Source organism: Berghia stephanieae, chromosome 1 (assembly GCF_034508935.2).
Source record: "Berghia stephanieae isolate SIO BIC M18660-M18661 chromosome 1, UCSD_Bste_1.3, whole genome shotgun sequence".
In the NCBI taxonomy this organism is placed as follows: Eukaryota; Metazoa; Mollusca; class Gastropoda; order Nudibranchia; family Aeolidiidae; genus Berghia; species Berghia stephanieae.
Window position 1 is genome coordinate 24,389,026 of NC_088360.1, and position 9,379 is coordinate 24,398,404.

The 9,379-nt window shown below is 37.6% G+C and overlaps 1 pseudogene; it reads right to left on the bottom strand.

The window, feature by feature from the left end:
- Nucleotides 1–1,299: 1,299 nt before the first annotated feature.
- On the bottom strand, nucleotides 1,300–2,022 carry LOC144964421 (uncharacterized; annotated as a pseudogene).
- Nucleotides 2,023–9,379: the final 7,357 nt, after the last annotated feature.

Consider the following 9,379-nt stretch of genomic DNA (forward strand, 5'->3'; position numbering starts at 1 on the left):
CTTTCCAGAACTTATGTCCTTATATTATGAGATCCTGAGATTTTTGACCAATCAACGATTGTTCTTTTGATAGCTCGCTTGTCAACATGTGTCAACTCAGCCCTTGATTTATGTACATGCATCACAGGCGGTATATGTTGTGTAACTTCAAAAACCACGGTTGACCGAAAGCGATGAATGTGGCGTGGAGAACGAAATGAAATGTAAATCAAGAACATCGACCAGAAAATAAGGAAATTATCATAAAATTATAAAATTTGAGAAAGCTATTTTCAAAATCAAATCTGTTACAAAAAAGGTTATTTCTCGACCGATTTTTATGAGACAAGTTTTGTCCATTTTTCAAGCTGATTCCAACAATGAGGTTTTCAAATTTATCGCAATTAGATTATTTGTCATTATTTATTTTTTAAAATGCCCAAATGACTGCTCAGGTAATGCATTTCCTTTTGTGTCTCTTGAAGACAAAGTATTTCAGTCTTGAGTCTTGAGGTCAGCAATGATTTCTATTTTTGTTGTTGATATTCCTGTTGAGGTTATGTTATGGCAGCCCAATAATAATCAATGAAAGATGATAACACAGAAGTGACGATTTAATTCGAGTTTATTAAATAAAACTCATGGTGATTTTCATCTGTCTAACATGGACAGGAAAAAGGCAAAAAAGGAAGTGAAAGTAGAATCTATTAATCGGTACATAAACAAAATATTCGTATAATGATAAATTCGCTCTATTATTCATGGTAATTAATCAATGATGGGATCATACTCAACACCCTCCATGATCTCAGCATTGTGAGCATTTAACAAAATAATTGGTATTCATCAATATATATACCCTACAAGAAATACTAACTTAGCAAAATGGCATCTGTGCTTGTTACTTGTGCAATATAAAAAAAATATATCTACCTATATACCTATTTACTGAAAAATTTGGAAATTAGTAATACAAATAATAAGCATATCAACAGTTTCATTGAATCAAAACTGTGTTAATTATTGTGTTAATGTCTAAAAGGACTTTAAGACAATACATTATATTTAAATTTAACATAAGTAGTAAATGCACAGAGTGACCATGAATCAAAATAATAATAGTAGTGTGATCATGAAGTTTTGCAACTTTACTTTAAATCTTGAATAAATGATAGTAAAGAGCTAAAATAAAAATGGGATATTTGAAAAAAAAAAGGAGATAAATCAAACAAAAGTAAATTAATAGTAGATACTAACAGTATCATGCATGTTATTTAAATCATTTAGTTTTCTTTATGCAAATGAAAACAATTGGGTTATCTACCCCATAATAGCAGTTTTAAATTCTTGCAATTTGGCCTTAGAAGCAGGTTTTGTAAAAACATCAGCAACATTTGAATCTGTTGGTATGTAATAAACAGACAATCTATTCTCAGATATCTCATTTCTAATGAAATGGTATTTTATATCAATATGCTTTGATCTTTGGTGCTTTACTGGGTTTTGAGCAAGTGCAATAGCTCCTTGATTGTCACAGAAAAGAGTGAATTGATTTTCATTTAGATCTGATATTTCTTTGAGAAAAGATGTCAAATATTTTCCTTCTTGGATAGCTGAAACAAGAGACATGTATTCAGCTTCACAGGTTGATAATGCAACTGTTTGTTGCTTTCTGGATTTCCAGGAAATTAAGGGACCAGTTTCTGAAATTCTATAACAATATCCTGAAATACTTTTTCTGTCCTGGGAAGAGTTAGCCCAGTCAGCATCACAAAAACCAGTAATTCTAAGCGGTTCCCCTGATTTCCTGAAGATCAATTTTTCATTAATTGTACCTTTTAGGTATCTTATTACATGTTTTGCCATTTTCAAGTGACATTGTTTAGCATTAGACATGAATTGAGATAGCCTAGTAACAGTGAATGAAATATCAGGCCTTGTGGCTGTCATGATATAGATAAGAGCACCAACCATAGATTTATACAATCTTAATTCATTGTTATCAAGTGGTTCAGAATCATGTTCATACTCAGATGGTTTCATTTCAGATGGAATGGCTTTAGGCTTACAATCAACCATTTAAATCTTTCAAGTACATTGTTAATGTAAAGGCTTTGGCACATTGTTATTCCCTCATTTGTCTTATCAAACTGAATTCCCAAAAAATATGAAACATTTCCAAGATCTTTCATTTTAAAATCTTCCTGCAAGACATTCTTGACTGAGTCAAGGTGACAGGGTTTAGCTGCAATTAGCAAATCATCTACCCATACTAAAATATAGATCTTTTTGTTTGGATCAAAATAGAAGCATGGATCATTAATTGACCTTACAAAACCTTCATTTGTCAAATGTTCATCAAGAGTGTTGTTCCAGTTTCTGCCTGATTGTTTCAGACCATATAAGCTTTTCTTTAATTTCAAAACATAATTATCACCCTTGACTATGAACCCTTTGGGTTGTTCTATATAGATTTCACAATCTATGGGCGCATTGAGATACGCAGCCTTGACATCCATTTGATGGATCTCTAGGTCATTTTGCATGGCAATTTGTGTCAGTATTCTGATTGAACTCAGGCGTGTAGTCAGGGAAAATGTCTCAAAGTAATCAATGCCTTCAACTTGAGCATAACCTTTGGCAACAAACCGTGCCTTGTAAGTTTCTTTCCCTTCCTTGCTTGTTTTTATAGCAAATACCCATCTTCCACCAATGACTTTCCTGTCTTTTGGTAGAGGCACAATTTCAAATGTGTTGTTATCTTTAAGAGATTCCATTTCAGAAGTCATTGCTTCTTTCCATTTCTCTGCGTTGTCGCCAGAGATGGCTTCACAATAAGATTGTGGTGCATGGCTAAGACTATAACAAAAATGAGTATAGACATGGTTATTCATTTCATCATCACAATAATAATCATTAAGGTAATTTGGCTTACGCCTTTCTCTCTTCATGGGTACCCCATCTGAGGATGATGATGCTGATTGGTTGGGTGAATTACAAGAATGTTCAATGTCGTCATTATTTATTTCAATTTCATCAACCGTATCATCATTCTCATATGGTGGTGTCAATGGTTCAATGTAATCAGAATTGTTTTGTGACTTATCAATCAGAACAGTATTTTCATTATCATTGTCATCAGTGTTTACACATGGATTTGAATCAAAAAATTTGACACATCTTACTTTCCTTACTATTTGTTTCTCAGGTAGGTATACAAGATAGGCGGGGCTATCTCGGTCATAACCAACAAAAACGCCTCTTTCTGCTCTTTCTTCCAGTTTCTTTGGGTTTTGGTTCAATGTATAGCAAGTTTGGCCAAAAATGTGCATATTGGATATGTTAGGTTTAATGTTGGTCATGGCCTCAATAGGAGTTCCCCCTAACCTTCGGTTAAAACACCTGTTTCTTATATATGCTGAAGTCATAACAGCATAAGTCCAAAGGGACTTTGGTAATTTTGCCTCAATTAGTAAGCATCTTGCCATTGAAAAAAGCGTCCTCCAATTCCTCTCGGCCGTACCGTTCTGGTGAGGACTATGGGGGGCACTTTTCTCATGGCGTATGAAATTATCAACTAAAATTCTTTTAAACTCATTGGAAACAAATTCACCACCGTTGTCACTTCTGATTTTACACACTTTACCATAAGGCCTAATGTCAGATAGAAATTTCTTAAAGGCTTCCGCTGTATCAGACTTTTGCTTAAGAAAATATACCACTGTTAAGCTGGAAAAATCATCTACACAAATGAGTGAATATCTAAATTCTTGAGCTGCTGGTTCAACAGGACCAGCTAGATCTAAGTGCACAAGTTCTAGGGGCCTTTTTGCCCTGGTATCAGGTTGTCTATTTCGATTATCACACATTTTACCTAAAATGCAAGTTTCACAATCTAGGTTTGGGGATTTATCTCCAGAGATTTTCATTCCATCAACTTTGTTTTCTAAACTTATGATGTCGCGCACATTTGAATGTCCTACTAAAATACTGTGCCAAACATTGAGGGACTGATTGTTTATTTTTGTTTTCTTCAACATGTTCAGGTAGAATAGATTGTTTCTTTTCTCAATATCAAACGCATGTCCATCCATCTGAACGACTCCTTTGTCTTTTGAAAAATTAACGAATGCACCAGCTTTGGTTGCAGCTGGAATAGAAAATATGTTTTGATCAAACGATGGGATTAAGAGCGCATCTTTTAAAACAATTTCCCTTTTTTGACCTTGCTGATCTTCGAAATACAATTTAGCATCTCCTTGTCCCTGAACAATGTTTTTAGCTTTTGTCCATCCGCTAGTTGAATGGTATAGGACTCTGGGTTGAACAGCTTGTTAAATCTTATGAACTTTTCACTTTCTTTTACGATATGTGTCGTCGCACCACTGTCAATAAGAATATGATTATTTTCACCACATGATGACTTGCTCAGGTTATTAACGCCGAATGTGAAATGATGATTTTCATAATTAGTATCAGGATCTGTTGTTAGTGACCGTACCGACTGCTGTTTGTTTTCTCGTTTGAATTTGGACCTGCAGTATTTCGTTTCATGTGTATACGAATCACAAAAACTACAAAATTTTGGTTTGTTTGAGTTTGCATGTGGGCGAGGGTTGTTAGGTTGCCACGACTGTGGGCGTGGGTTGTTAGTTTGCCACGACGGTGGGCGTGGGTTGTTATGTTGTTGTCTAGGTTTCTTGAAGCATTCACTGGTATGGTGAGATTTTGTCTTGCAGAATGAACACCAGGTAGAGAGCCTTTGAGGCTGTGGCTCAGCGGCCATTGACATAATTGAAGACGATGTGGTTTTATTATTGTGTAAATTCTCTTGGTCTTCGTAATTTCTGAGAAGAATTTTGAAATCAGCGAAATTTAAATCACTTTCTTTTTGATTTATTACCGCTGTAAACGCTTTGTACTGCGATGGAAGAGCTTTCATGATCATGGCGATCAGAAGACCATCACTTATTATTTCGTTCGCATCGCGTAATTGTGCAGCAATTGTTTCAGCTCTTATCAAAAAATCAGTTAAGGATTCCTTTCCAAGTTGTAAACTAGTAAGCTCAGTATAAAGGGTTATAATTCTTGGTTTACCCTTTGGGAGGTAATGTTCCTTTAGAATTTTCAGGGATTTTCTTCCATCATCGGTTGCGTCTCTCATAATACTGAGTTATAGTTGCTCACCGAACGGACACCGAACGAACGACTTACCGATCACGTGATCAGTTTTTTCTCGCGTCCTCTCGTCTAATCTCGTCACTCCGGAATAGAAAGAGGAGGCGGAGCTTATATGATATAACGCAATGAAAGTTCTGTCCGATGACGGGTGGGGGGATATCACCTCACCAAAACTTACCTTATTATATGAGATCTTGAGATTCTTATCCAATCATCGATTGCTCGTTTGACAGTTCGCTTGTGAACAGTTAGGAGACCATCTCTTGATTTATGGGCAGGCGGCTTTGCGTAAAGGCGGTGAGTGTTGTATACATCAAAGAGTACCGCTGACCGATGGGTAAGTAGTGGTTGTGTAACCCAAAAGCCCTGCCGACTCGACTGCAAGGTCTTGTATGTAATAGTTGCGTCACCATCTCAACGCTCAGGAATTAATTAATGAGGACTCTCAGTATATATATATAGTAAAAAAACAAACAACGCTTTTGAATCACACGAGATACATCAGTGTGCTCGTCGCATTGAGAATTGAAAAATGAGATATAAATCAAGAAAACGACCGGAAAATAAAGAAACTATCATTAAATTAAAAAAAATTGAGCAATATTTTTTTCAAAATCAATCTACTAGAAAAATTTTTTATTTCTAAACCTATTTTTGTGAAACAAAGATAACTGTTCTCCTTTTTGCAAGCTGATTCAACAATGTGGTTTTCAAATTTATCGTATACGTAATCATTTGGAAGCTCCCAAGAAAGGTATTTTTGTGTAATCTCTTTCACACACACGCGCGCGCGCGCCACACACACACACACACACACACAAACATATACAAACAATACACATCCCTGGTCATCTATTGCCTATATTATTAATGTTAATATATACATCCCATGCTGATTGTCGCTACCCCCCAACCATTTCCACCATCCAAGTACCGGCGGCCTTTTCTCTTTGATTTCGTATCATGGTCTATCCGAAGCCCAACACCTCGATCGTTTGTGGGTCACCCCCCTCCTCCCTCCCCCCACCTTCGCCCGTAATCAATTTATAATTTTCTCTCTGTATAGAGCGCCACGTGCACAATTATTATTGAATGACACTGACCTTGCCCCTCCCTAACACAAGCCAACAGCAACCCAAGCTATCCTCTATCACGTGACATTAGATCCGATGCTGCATACCGCTTGAGAGTCTTCACTATCCAGATCTCGTTCATGGTCACGTGAGAAGGCTATATCCGTTCGGGTTCGGCGTTCGGCGTCTCGTTCGACCCGATTTCGTTAAAAGCCCAATGAGGGACAATGAACGATCATCTAAGCATTGGATGAGCTCCGCGAAGCATTCTGCGTTTTTATCCGTATCTGGAGTTTCTTCATTGATGAAGATGTGGTGTAGACCTTTAAGTCTCATAAGACCTAAGAACTTCAGGTGCCACATTTCGAAGTTTCGTTCATCGCCGTTAAAAATTGGTGTTTTGTAGGCTGCCATTGTCTTATATTTTGTTGACATTCGTTTGTTCGGTTATTTTACGTTCAGTATCCTTGTTCGGTTATTTTACCTTCAGTATCCTGGGCCCATAACCTGTTGAGGTTATGTTATGGCAGCCCAATAATAATCAATGAAAGATGATAACACAGAAGTGACGATTTAATTCGAGTTTATTAAATAAAACTCATGGTGATTTTCATCTGTCTAACATGGACAGGAAAAAGGCAAAAAAGGAAGTGAAAGTAGAATCTATTAATCGGTACATAAACAAAATAGCAAGAGCAAGAATAACTCAAGCCAAACAGGCCTTCATGGACCTGGGAAACATTTTGAAAAACAAACAGATGTCGTTCGGGATTAGATTCCGAGTCTTGAAGTGCTACGTGTGGCCAATCTTGTTATACGGATGCGAAAGCTGGACTACAAATGCAGAAACACAAAAGAACATTGAAGCTTTTGAAATGTGGTGCTTGAGAAGGATGCAGAGAATATCGTATACTGCACACAAAACGAACGAAGAAGTGCTAAAACAAACATACCAACAAAGGAAACTAATGCCCTTAATAGTGGATCGACAACTATCCTTTTTCGGACACATAGTAAGGAAAGATAAGAAGGAATACCTGGCAAGTTGTGGAAAAATACCTGGTAAACGCGCCCGGGGGAGACAAAGAAAAACACTCATAGACCAACTGAAGGGCTTCACCAACCTAACAATCCAAGAGCTGTTTGAAAAAGCAAGAGACAGGGAGGAATGGAGAGAGATAGTTCATGCAGTATCCGAAGCCTGGACCAGGCATGGAACCTAGAAGAAGAATAAACAAAATATTCGTATAATGATAAATTCGCTCTATTATTCATGGTAATTAATCAATGATGGGATCATACTCAACAATTCCTTCTGCATTGACGTATAGAGCAGAATTTTTTAATTCAGAAAAGTGAGTGGAGCAGGCACTTATGTTGGTAACAACAAGATATGAAGTGAATAGAGAATAAAAAATTTTCGCGACGGTGGTGGGGTTTGAACCTGCGACCTTATTGGTACGACAACTCCGCCTGGCAGGTGAGAGCGTGGCTCTACCGTGTGAGCTATCCACGAACACAAAAATATTCGTTTCAAACTCAAAGTCATTACTAGATCCCTCTCTCACCCACTTCTTGAGACCGCCGATTCGTTCGTACACCACCATCGCGAATAATTTTGACCAGCAGTTAAGCTTAATAGCCAATATTCTCAACACAAACATAAAAATTTTTATTCTCTATTGTCATCTGGCACTTTTCTATTCACTTCATATCTTGTTGTTACCAACATAAGTGCCTGCTCCACTCACTTTTCTGAATTAAAAAATTCACCCCATACACCGGAGCATACTCAATGTCTCAATCGTTTCTATGTTATATGTTTGTGTTGAGAATATTGGCTATTAAGCTTAACTGCTGGTCAAAATTATTCGCGATGGTGGTGTACGAACGAATCGGCGGTCTCAAGAAGTGGGTGAGAGAGGGATCTAGTAATGACTTTGAGTTTGAAACGAATATTTTTGTGTTCGTGGATAGCTCACACGGTAGAGCCACGCTCTCACCTGCCAGGCGGAGTTGTCGTACCAATAAGGTCGCAGGTTCAAACCCCACCACCGCCGCGAAAAATTTTTTTATTCTCTATTGTCTTCTGGCACTTTTCTATTCACTTCATATCTTGTTGTTACCAACATAAGTGCCTGCTCCACTCACTTTTCTGAATTAAAAAATTCACCCCATACACCGGAGCATACTCAATGTCTCAATCGTTTCTATGTTATATGTTTGTGTTGAGAATATTGGCTATTAAGCTTAACTGCTGGTCAAAATTATTCGCGATGGTGGTGTACGAACGAATCGGCGGTCTCAAGAAGTGGGTGAGAGAGGGATCTAGTAATGACTTTGAGTTTGAAACGAATATTTTTGTGTTCGTGGATAGCTCACACGGTAGAGCCACGCTCTCACCTGCCAGGCGGAGTTGTCGTACCAATAAGGTCGCAGGTTCAACCCCACCACCGCCGCGAAAATTTTTTATTCTCTATTGTCTTCTGGCACTTTTCTATTCACTTCATATCTTGTTGTTACCAACATAAGTGCCTGCTCCACTCACTTTTCTGAATTAAAAAATTCACCCCATACACCGGAGCATACTCAATGTCTCAATCGTTTCTATGTTATATGTTTGTGTTGAGAATATTGGCTATTAAGCTTAACTGCTGGTCAAAATTATTCGCGATGGTGGTGTACGAACGAATCGGCGGTCTCAAGAAGTGGGTGAGAGAGGGATCTAGTAATGACTTTGAGTTTGAAACGAATATTTTTGTGTTCGTGGATAGCTCACACGGTAGAGCCACGCTCTCACCTGCCAGGCGGAGTTGTCGTACCAATAAGGTCGCAGGTTCAAACCCCACCACCGCCGCGAAAATTTTTTATTCTCTATTTGTCTTCTGGCACTTTTCTATTCACTTCATATCTTGTCGTATAGAGCAGTAAAGTTAGGTGCCCCAAACGTAAACAATAACAAGTTGCTAGTGATTTCCGTTAGGGACCGGAATAATTTACGCACAATATAGGTCTCCCAATTTTGTAGTTTGAGTTGTAGGCAATACACTTTCAGTATTGAAAATATGTTTACATAAAATCTAACAGTTGCAGAAATAATAATATAAGGCTAAATTATTATGAAAATCAGGCTCCGAATAATTCTC